This window comes from Sinocyclocheilus rhinocerous, unplaced genomic scaffold, assembly GCF_001515625.1.
Source record: "Sinocyclocheilus rhinocerous isolate Xijiao unplaced genomic scaffold, SAMN03320098_v1.1 scaffold2788, whole genome shotgun sequence".
Taxonomy (NCBI): domain Eukaryota; kingdom Metazoa; phylum Chordata; class Actinopteri; order Cypriniformes; family Cyprinidae; genus Sinocyclocheilus; species Sinocyclocheilus rhinocerous.
In genome coordinates this window covers 40,107-52,090 of record NW_015641436.1, presented here as the reverse complement: position 1 = coordinate 52,090, position 11,984 = coordinate 40,107, and the positions used below count along the sequence as shown (strand labels likewise).

General features: G+C 35.9%; 1 protein-coding gene across 1 annotated transcript in view; it reads right to left on the bottom strand.

Annotated features, from left to right (window-relative positions):
* LOC107754885 (protein-methionine sulfoxide oxidase mical1-like) overlaps window positions 1-7,301 on the bottom strand; it is a 40,763-nt gene extending 33,462 nt beyond the window's left edge. The window contains exon 1 of the mRNA XM_016571495.1: window positions 7,205-7,301. The gene's annotated coding sequence lies outside the window, so the exon portion shown is untranslated. The remainder of the gene's footprint in view (window positions 1-7,204) is intronic.
* Window positions 7,302-11,984: the final 4,683 nt, after the last annotated feature.

The following is an 11,984-nucleotide window of genomic DNA, read 5'->3' as shown; positions in this document are numbered from 1 at the left end:
TGGAGGTAGGAAAACAAAGTTCTTTATGAACCACAGGATTAATTGTAATAAAGATTTAAATGCTAAAGAAAAGGCAGTAGTGCTGACTGTTGCTGTCTATGGTAAGTTTTAATTTAGAATGGTTAAATCTACAAAGTAGTTTAAATGTTTTGCCACTTGCTTGAGCAACTTAATATATCAATCTAGAAGTAAATGCAAAAGTAAAAAGCATTGAATAATGTGTTTCTTACATTTATTGCGTTTAAACACGTCTATGAAAGATTGTATTACTGCACTGTGTAAAAAAAGAATCACAATGCTGAAAAAGCATTTTAAGTAACAATGTTTGGATTTGAAATCAAAATAATAGATAAATGTTGTGTTTGTATTAAACAGCCACGGATCAGTTGCAGACTCCTGTGTGAAAGCACAGTGCGCACCTGCTGCTTCTGCACCGCTTACATACTGCACAGAGACTGCATACGCACTGCAAACAGAGTATGTGTGAACCTCATATACAGCTCACAAAATCTGGCTTGCGCTGTGTGTAAGCTATTGTGCAACAATTGCATGATTGTAAAAACAAAAATGCAGTGCATGATCAAACATTTAGGTGAGATAAATATATATTTTTGAAAAATGTCTAAAAAATGCCCCATCCACCCCTCAAATAAAAAAAAAATCCCCTCTTACAAGAGTCACCTAAGAGGGGAATTCATTTTCAAAAATGAAATTCAGGCCCTGAATAAATGTCTAAAATTCCTGATTGGAGTTTTACTATAAATAATTCTACATGATAAAAAGAAGGCTTTAAAAAGATCGGTATCGGTGATCGTATCGGCAGATACTGCTTTCTGTGATCGGCCTCAAAAATCCTGATCGGAGCTCCCCTATTTGACAGTCTATATTTCTCACAGATGGACGCTGCTGTGATTTAAGTTAAAAACACATAAATACTCATCAAATACAGATCAAACGATCTGTAATAACAGACAAAGTAATAGTGATCACGTAATGAAAACATTTACTCACACTTGTGTGGTGCGACATTACTGTCGGATCCAATATAGCAGACACAGCATCGTCTTTTAGTTTCAGTCTTTCTGAAAATCCCGTGTCAAATTGTGCCTTGTTTGTAAACGAGTCCACGGTAAAATGAAGTGAACAAAGGACCAAGTTCTTACTGTCACGGTCTGGAACTTTATTTTTAAGTTTTTAAGTTCATCCACTCTTTCCTAATGGATCGGCCCTCTCTGACCGATACCCGATCCGAGAAAAATGGCACTATCTGAGCCGATACGAATATCGGATCGGCGCATCCCTACTTTTAAGTCCTTCATTTGTGACAGTGCAGATTAAGACTTTAAAAACTCCTGATCTATAAAATATGACAACAACAGTAATATATAGTGGAGATCAAAATTAGAAAACAACCTACAATATAATTTATTCGTTTCATTTTTTTGGCTAGTAGAAATTATGAATGGCCGGTAACTTAAAAATTTAGTAGCCAAATTGGCTGGTGAGTGAAAAAGTTAATTTCAAACCCTGAATGTAAGACAACATGTAAGGGATGCACTCCGAGCTGGTTGAAAATGTGATAATTCAAGTCAGATGAGATGTTAAATGAATCGCGATACAATTGGGGGTGGGTATTTATAATATGAATATATCTGAGGGGAACTGACAAGTTTAGATGGTATTTCCTTTTCATCTTAACTCTGTACAATGCATGTAAAAGTAGTGTTTATACGTACAGTGCTGCTTTGTTTACAGCAGGAAAAAAACTAAACAAAAAAAACCCCCCGCTGCATCGCTGCTGTCCCATGAGCGCCACCTGCTGTCAGAGAGAGAATTTGCGTTCTCATTCAGCCCGTCTGCTGTTTTTATGCAGTTTTATGTGATAATTTCACAAAGCTAATATCACACCATTCTTTTTTTGCTTCAAATGCCTAGTCTGCAATGACCAAGCCTCTCATCAGCAGAAAGAACAAGAAATTTACAGCTAAGAAACCCACTACAGTTAGCAAACTATGGAAGAGAGTGGAAGAAGAGTGGACCAAGATCCCACCAGCGCAGTGTGAGAAACTGGTGATGTCCTGCGGCTGCGGATCTGCTGAAAGCCTGAAATCATTCAAAAGCAAGGGCCTCTACACTTCCGACTAACTTTTGACAGCTGTAACGCTCAAATATTTTAGATGTAATCTTCTTTCATGCTACAGTGGTTACTGTTCTCTAATTTTGAGCCCTGTGTTTTCCACAAAATGAAGGTTTTTGTTGAAGCACCTTGGATATTTTGTAAAACATGCTAGTAGAACAGTGGTGTATTCACTGCTAATATTCCTTCAAATTTTGAGCGATGAAGATTAACAGTATTTCAGCAGAAGTTTTTACTATCACTTTTTTATCAATTTAACACATCCTTGGTCCAGTAAATAAACATTAATTTCTTTCAAAAAAGAGAGAAAAAATATTTACTGACCCCAAACTTTTGAATGATAGTGTACTGTACATTGTTACAAAAGACTTCTATTTTGAATAAAAGTTTTTATTTTAATTCATCAAAGAATTCTGAAAAACCTGATCATTTTAAAGAATCTTAAGCAGCAACAATAGTTTCCAACATTGATAATGAATCAGCATATCAGAATGATTTCTGAAAGATCATGTGACACTGAAGACTGGAGTAATGGCTGATGAAAATTCAGCTTTGCATCACAGGAATAAAATAGATTTTAAAGTATATTAATACTGTTATAAATTGCAATAATATTTCATAATACTGTTTTTTTTTTTTTTTGATCAAATAAATGCAGCTTTGATGAGCATAAGAAAATTCTGTAAAAAAAAAAAAAAACTATAAAAATCTTACTAATTCCAAACTTTTGAATGGCAGTGTATATATTTCTGTTATATAGGCCTATATATTTACACAAACACACAATATTATATATATATATATATATATATATATACACACAATTATCATAAATAAATATTTATATTTATACACGTATACACACACACACCTGTATATTAAAATAAAATGTTCTACATGTTTGCACAAGACAACAAACATTACTATAATAAACAAAATAAACTTACAACAAACGAAAGACTCAATTCAATTGCAGAGACGAGTGCCTAAACAAAAGCATAGCACACTGTTCAGCCTGAATGAGCTTCATGGAATCAAATTCCACAACTTTTAGCAGGCAACAATGCATTGTAAAGTTAACCCCGTGAGTTCACATAAACGGACAGCAGTTAATACTAATGATATGTCACAAAACTAGATTTAGGTTAGTTTACAACAACAAGCAAGCAAGCGAGTGCACACCGGTACTACTGCATAACATCACGTCAAGTGAGTCACTGGCTGCAGGCTGTACAAAAAAACACGGTGGAATATATTGCTAAGTGTTTCATGTGACAGTAATGTACGTGTAAATTTAGATTTCCAGCCCACACTGATGAGTGTAATTGAAGCAAGACTATTTTAACACAACACTCAGTGACACCTGCGATTCTTGTGGGTTTCATGAATGCAAGGTGTCCGCGTCATTACAAACTCTCTGGATCACATGCAGATTCTTACAAAGCACAAATTTTGCCTTCAGTCATGTTGGACATTCTTTCTCTTTGATACAATAAATACATCACTTGTGGAAAGATGATTGCAAAAAGCCATGCAAGTTAAACAAGCAAGTTCACTTTCAATTCAATCACATATGAAAAGTGAAAGCATTTTAATAATGTTTAAATTTAGCATCCTAAATAACTTATCTAGTACCACATTAGAATTACTAGTCGCATATAAACTGATAAACTCTTACCTTTAAATGCTTAAATGCAGTTTAAACTTGAGTTAAGAGGATAAAGTGAAATGATACACACTTCGCAGCATCTCTGGTCTGACTCTTAGTGTGCTGAGCTACTGTAAGTACTTCCTTTAAAACAGAGGCTTGTAACTAACACATATGGTATTAATGAGGACAGACTCAATACTGCATCTTGTGACATCCCTGTTTTAATTAAAGATTTCCCTGTTTTACCTCATCTCTAATGACGTCAGATTACTTCTTGGTTCACAGTTCAACTTTTCAGTGTGTTGAAATGATAAACATCAAGGACAAAGTCCTAGAAATTTGCAGAACAATGTGTTGTTTTATGATCTAAAGCATCATTGATGTTAAGAGTTTAAGAAAACACTGATTGTAATGTAGAATGCATTGCTAAAGTGAGGTTAATTCAATACTGTAACTCCTTTTTTAGGGTGACGTCTTGTTACTCTTTCTGTGTGAAAAACAGCACGTGATTTCAGGTGGTTTTCGTGTTCAAACCCCATAATCAGCCCACTGTGTGCCAACAAATTGCTTCAAACAAATGTTGCAGCACTTCCCGAATGCTTTACGGTCACGCAGCATGTAACACAGACAATAATCTCTCACACATCACTTCCTGGAAACAAACAAAGTCATGTCTTGTTCATGTTAACACTTAACAAATGGTAGGGATACTGACTGACAGAGTTTAAATGAGTCAGTTGACAGCATGTCGGTTTTGCTGTTGTTTGAACATAAAGGCCTGTGATATGAGGAACAGATGTGAGACACACACACACACATCTTTTCAGGTACAGCATGCCAATCATGACACATATTAACACCTCTCATAAATCGAGTGGGTGGATCTCACAAAAACCTGTCAATAATATTTCCACGCCATATTTCACTCTCCAAAAAATATAATCATAATAAATATTAAAGTAATAATAATAATACAATATTTAAGTAATATTTAAAAACTACATGAAGAATTGTCTTTAATATAAAAATACACATTTATTTATTTAAATTTTTTTTTTTTTTTTTAAAGTGAAAATAATTCAATATAGTAAAAATGAACTGCATTCACCAATAAGAATAATGAGAATCACAAAACTTAAGTGAAATGTCCAGATGCATTACAATAATTAGCTAGATTTCATGGGGGTAAATTATGACAAAAAATAATCTCATAATACAAAAGAAAAAAAGCTTTTTTTTTTTTCTTTATGTATTTTTTTTCTTCCCTTTTTTGTGCATGAAATGTGATCTTGCCAGGTTTTTGTAGAATTCACCCTTAAACTATCGCCATCACTACTTATAAAATTTATAAAGTTTATTGATTCTGCATGGAAGGTGCAAATCTGTGCCCTTATTATAAGCACATGCATAGTGAACTGCTGATCTTATTATGTAGCTTCATATGCTGTAAACTAAACTAAACAGCTGCAGCGTCAGATATGAGATCTCTAAGGCAGCAGGAAACTCAATTTCAGCCCAAAATCTAACCTAATTTATTATTTCAATAAATTATTTTTTATTATTATGTTAAGAAAATTAAGCTTTTAGGAATATCAGATCAGTATAAAGAATAAACAACAATAACTATTATGGTTTACTGCATTAATAGCTTGCTGAATTGTTACACATTTTAAAAATTACAACATGGGGTAAAATGTATTTAATGTGATCCTGTATATTACTGCGTTACAGCAAAAAGTAATATACTACTGTAATATTATTACTTTTGTAATGCATTACTCCCAACACTGTGTATAAATCACTATTTCGAAAAATTGACCCTTATGACTGGTTTTGTGGTCCAGGGTCACATATATTATTTTGGGGTCATAAAGTTGGAGAAAGCTCTGCACACAGTCACATACACATTAAGAAACTTAATTAGATACATATTTCAGTCAGAAACCCTCATCAAAAACTAACTTTGGGAGAAATGTGACCCGGACATGTTCTTGACAGGTTTTGTGAGATTCATCCATTCATGACTATAAGAGGTGTTCCATTTTCAAATCCACATGGGACGGAGCACGTACCACACGGATATATGCTGTTAATTCATAAAATCATGACACAAACTTAAAGAGAACAGTCTATGATGCAATCTTGATAACAGCCACTGTTAATAAATACAGCAATATACATAAGCAAAGATTAAAGTCCCAGGGTTAAGACAGATTTAGAACAGTAAGTTCACTCTCATAAAAAAGGTACATAAGCTGTCACTGGGGAGTAGCTTTACAAAAAAGATACATAAGAACATTTAGGTATAAATATGTAAACTTTAGGTACTAATATGTACTTTTAAGGTACCACTATGGACCCCTTAGATACAAAGGGTGCACCTTTTGAAAAGGTACCGCCCCAGAGACAGCTTTTGTACCTTTTTTCTGAGAGTTTTGGGTAAGAAATCTACATCATTTTATAATGCAGAATTTCCCCCTGCACTCACAAGGTGATCAGTCATCAGTTTCAGCTATGTGAAAAGTTGAGTTACCCAACACTACACAAACACGATGTCACCACCAACAAGTTTCTGCAACATCCCAAGGGGCTTTATCTCAGGAAACAGGCTCAGTGTGGCTTTCACGCGTCTGCAAAGGAGACGGCGCTTTTAACAGAAAAAACAATGCTTAAACTTAGCAAGCAAAGCACAAACCACAAAACGACACTAAAAAGAAAGACAATTATACTAGTGGCATGTAATATTACAGCTTTGCAGTGAGAAAATCGGAAAAAGACCGAAAAAGCACCCTGTCTTTATAAAACTGCTGTAGTAATGCTACTGAATTCCATGTACAGTGAGTGGTATTTACAGTATGGTACTCCAAATCTACATACAAAACTGGTACCATGGTACAGTGATTGTTTCAGATGATTGATATATACTATGGTACAGTAAATGAGTACAGATCATCATCTTCACATAGCTTACCATGGTATGTGAAAAAAACATGGCAAAGCATGTCGTAACACGTTTTAGACATGTATTGGCATGTGCTCATTATCTATAACCTGGAATAAACATATTAAAGACCCAAAATTCAGAAAACGTGACTCTAATTTGACGGCAACTTAAATATACATACATGTACGTTATTGTTATTGTTATTTTTCAAGATCCCGGTTTGTGAAAACAGTTTAAAACATTGTAAAAACAAGTTTAATCTATCTATCTATCTATCTAAACATGCAGAAACCATGTATTCACTGTAACAACTTTATACAACTTTAGCACATCACATCAACACAAGTTCACATTAGCTTGTTTCCCTCTCCTTCAAGCTGTGCAACGCTCACTAAAGTACATTTTTCTGGTTTAGTAATTAATCGACTGACAGGACATCTCTGTGATTGAAGTTAATCAGATGAACAATTACCTTGTAAGCCAGTTTAGGATCCTTTCAAAACAGTTGTACGTCCTTGTTTATTTCTCTGCGATTTTGACTCACCTGCGGCGGCTCGACCGTCCAAGCGTTGAATCCTACCGGGAAGAAGGCACGGCTCATGAATATTAATTACATACAGTGACGTTCGACGATTTGATTGGCTGAAAGGCAAACGCGAAAGGCGAAGTTTTTTCTAGTATTCTTTGCGCCGTTGGATTTTTCTCTACTACGAAATGTTATTTTATAATGTGTTTTTATGCATGCTTCGTTTACATAAATACAAATCAAAGTTCATTAACTGAATACGTGTTTATCCAGTATTTGTACACTTTTGTCATATTATTTAATAACATAATAATAATAATAACAATAATAATATAAAAACGGTTTACTTAAGGTTTGATTAAAAATAAATAATAAATATTAATTAGGGAAGTGATTTGACGTCCCTTCTAGACCTGAGGGGGTTTCAACGTCATCTGGACGTAATTAATATTCATAAGGTAAACCTTTTCTGATTCTTAAAGTAACATTTCCGGGTAATGCATAAGCAAAAGTTATTACCACAGGGCAGGGCAGACCTATCTTTTGCTCAGTTTATGAACCCCAAAGACTTTCGAAACAACTTTCGAAATTATTTTCAGACACTGTTGCAGAGTTTTAGAGAAGCAGGATGTGTTTTAACAAGGTTATTTTGGCAACACCAACTTTCACTTTTGAACAGAATTCGGTCAAAATCTTTATTCACAGTCTTTACTAACAAGTTGGTCTTTAAAAAGATTTAATCAACTTTTTAAAAAAAAGAGAAGTTCTAAAAAGTTTAAAGTGAAATATCAAAAGATAGACCTTCAAAAGTATATAATATAATTGTACGATCATGAATAAAGCTGTGGGATGTAGACGTAATATCTAACTGAAGTCCAACAAAAAAGCAAGATTACTTAGATAACCTGTACAAGTTTATGGTTAAACTGGATGTAAATATTGCAGTTTGCGTTAACATAACAGTAGGTGTCGCTAGAGGACAATAAACTGGCTTTCAGTCGATAGAGAGTTCAAAACGCAATGATGAAACAAATGTATCATCATCAAGTTAAAGCTGTTGGATAATATCTGATTATATATTGAGCTCACAGCAGGGGCGTGTCTACGTGGTGGCACCCCCCCGGAAATTTGGCTGGCCACCCCAGGTGCACCCCTTACCAGATGTCTTGCAATAGGCTGCTACAATCCCTGCCGGTACGAGAACCTTTGGGTTACAAGTCCGACTCTCTAACCATTAGGCCACGACTTGACATGACAATGTCGAGAGTGCATAATGTGACGTGATCCATGTAGGCCTAATGCACGAGCACAAATCTCCTCCACTCGCAAGCAGATTTCCTTCACTCACACAAAACTGGACATGTGCTTTTAAATATGCATTGTTCTTTTATGAATTGGCTCTGCTCTCACACAGATATTACAAGTACGCTCAAACGTTGTCCTCGCATCACTGAAGACCAGAGGAGCTTTTTTTTCTAATTCAGGTGAAGAGTAGGCTTTTCTCACTAAATGGAAGCAAGCTGAATATAGTCAGCCTTTTCTAGCCTTTTCTAGTTATTTATTTTATTAATACTTATTTTAGTTAAGTGCTTAAATTGTAAATATGCATTTATTAAATTATTTTATTTAGTGCATTTGTATTTTGTTGTTTTTGTATATAGTTATACATCAAAAGTGTATCAATGAGGTTCCAGAAATAATCACTGAGGGTGCTTCTGAAATTAGTGAAGGTGCTCTAGTCTTAATGCACATTTTTCACATATTTTGTCCCGTCTATTGCTATGGTTATCACCATGTCAAACACTGCTACTTCCAGAGCGAATCCCGCATAAATATGCAGGTGTCATTCCCGAAACTTTGCAACGTGTGTGTGTGTGTGTGTGGCCAAAAAACGTTCTACATTTTAAATTGATTGCCTAGAAAGCTCGCAAAGAGCGCTCATAACCACTAAAAAGCTGTCACTCTTTGTTCATCGCGATCTCACAAAGTTGTGTTACCAATGAATCTCACACTGCGCAGTTAATATATTATTACACGGCTCTGTGGAATACTTGATTCTGATTGGTCAATCGCGCCATCCAGCTGTATGTTATTCCCAGATAACAACCGCCAAATTGAATAACACACGGCTCATCCGGGTACTACAAGTTATCTTGACCGGTACTACTTATATGCTTAACGAGTCACTCCGCTATCGTTGACTGTCTGGCGCCATCTTGTGACTGAAAACACTTAACCACCGCGTGTTATAATGGAAGACTTCAGCATTAATTTCAACATGGTAAAAACAAATCTTTTTAGCCGTGTAATAAGCGGCTCTCTTCTCTTTATAAATACATTATCCCTTACTTAACATCGTGTATGTTATGTACTACCTCCTTTTGAGGTGGTGACCCAGACTGCCCCCCCCATTTAAAATGTTCTAGACAGGCCCCTGGCTCACAGACCAAACACAACAGTCCATTAGACACAAATTCCTTCATTTAGCTGGGGCGAAGGTGTGATTTTGACATTGGTGGGGACATAACAGCAAACAACACCCCCCTCCCCATCCAACTAGCCTACATTTTCGCATTTATGACAGACTTTTGACCACAGTTTCATGTCATCTAAAGTCTTTGGTAGCTAACATACTCATAACTCATAAAGAGAGCTTTTTATGTTAGCATATTAATCAGACTAATTACACAATATTGATTATGTAAAACCAATAACATTACAGCAGCAGATTTAAAGATATTTTCTTCGGATTGTTTGACTACTCAAAAGACAATATAGGAAAATATAACATAATTAAGGATAATCTGTATTTCCTGCTAGCTGCATTTCACATACATAAACAAAAACCTGCCTCTAAACCTCTCTTCTCTTTATTCAAAGTTGATCTAGACACGTAGGCCTGTATGAAATCTATCCAAAGCTTAAAGCAGTCAAAACTGTATCTCTATATTCATCCTATGTGTCCTCTTAAGGTGTAGGCCTACATTTCTTTCTTTTATATTATTATTATTATTGTACAAAAAAACATGGTATTTGTAGTACAACTGTGGTTATACAAATGGTAAGCAATACGCAAAAAAACTTTTACTATATGGATTTGTATATGTATATGCTTTCTTCCTTTTTTTCTGTTTTGTTTTTATACCTGTACTGACTTAATGGTTTGATGTTTTGCGCTGTTTAATAAAAAAAAAAAGAAAAAGAGAATGAAAGAAAGCCCACTCCAAATAATGATTCACGAACCCGCTCCGAAGTTCCGATCTGAATCAAATGATTCGCAAACCTGCTTTGAAGTCCCGATCAGGTGTGCGTTTTTCCAAAAGCAAATATGGTCGCAAGTTTCGTCGTTACCAATAGAGTTTAATGGGTTCCAATCTAAATCAAATTATTTGCGAACCTGCTCCGAAGTTCCAATCTAAATCAAATTATTTGCGAACCTGCTCCGAAGTTCCAATCTAAATCAAATTATTTGCGAACCTGCTCCGAAGTCCCGATCTGAATCAAATGTTTCTCGAACCCGCTCCGAAGTCCCGATCTGAATGATTCGCGAACCCGCTCCAAAGTTCCAATCTGAATCAAAGGATTTGCGAACCTGCTCCGAAGTCCCGATCTGAATCAAATGTTTCTCGAACTCTACATTTTAAATTGATTGCCTAGAAAGCTCGCAAAGAGCGCTCATAACCACTAAAAAGCTGTCACTCTTTGTTCATCGCGATCTCACAAAGTTGTGTTACCAATGAATCTCACACTGCGCAGTTAATATATTATTACACGGCTCTGTGGAATACTTGATTCTGATTGGTCAATCGCGCCATCCAGCTGTATGTTATTCCCAGATAACAACCGCCAAATTGAATAACACACGGCTCATCCGGGTACTACAAGTTATCTTGACCGGTACTACTTATATGCTTAACGAGTCACTCCGCTATCGTTGACTGTCTGGCGCCATCTTGTGACTGAAAACACTTAACCACCGCGTGTTATAATGGAAGACTTCAGCATTAATTTCAACATGGTAAAAACAAATCTTTTTAGCCGTGTAATAAGCGGCTCTCTTCTCTTTATAAATACATTATCCCTTACTTAACATCGTGTATGTTATGTACTACCTCCTTTTGAGGTGGTGACCCAGACTGCCCCCCCCATTTAAAATGTTCTAGACAGGCCCCTGGCTCACAGACCAAACACAACAGTCCATTAGACACAAATTCCTTCATTTAGCTGGGGCGAAGGTGTGATTTTGACATTGGTGGGGACATAACAGCAAACAACACCCCCCTCCCCATCCAACTAGCCTACATTTTCGCATTTATGACAGACTTTTGACCACAGTTTCATGTCATCTAAAGTCTTTGGTAGCTAACATACTCATAACTCATAAAGAGAGCTTTTTATGTTAGCATATTATTTGCGAACCTGCTCCGAAGTCCCGATCTGAATCAAATGTTTCTCGAACCCGCTCCGAAGTCCCGATCTGAATGATTCGCAAACCCGCTCCAAAGTTCCAATCTGAATCAAAGGATTTGCGAGCCAGCTCGAATGTCCTGATCTGAATGATTCACGAACCCGCTCCGAAGTAAATTAAATCCGTGCTCCGAAGTCCCTATCTGAATAATGATTCGCGAACCATATTTCAGATCGGGAGCATATCACGAATCTTTCAATTCATGAAATGATTGGCAAACCCGCTCCAAGTTCCGATATGAATCATAAGATTTGCGAA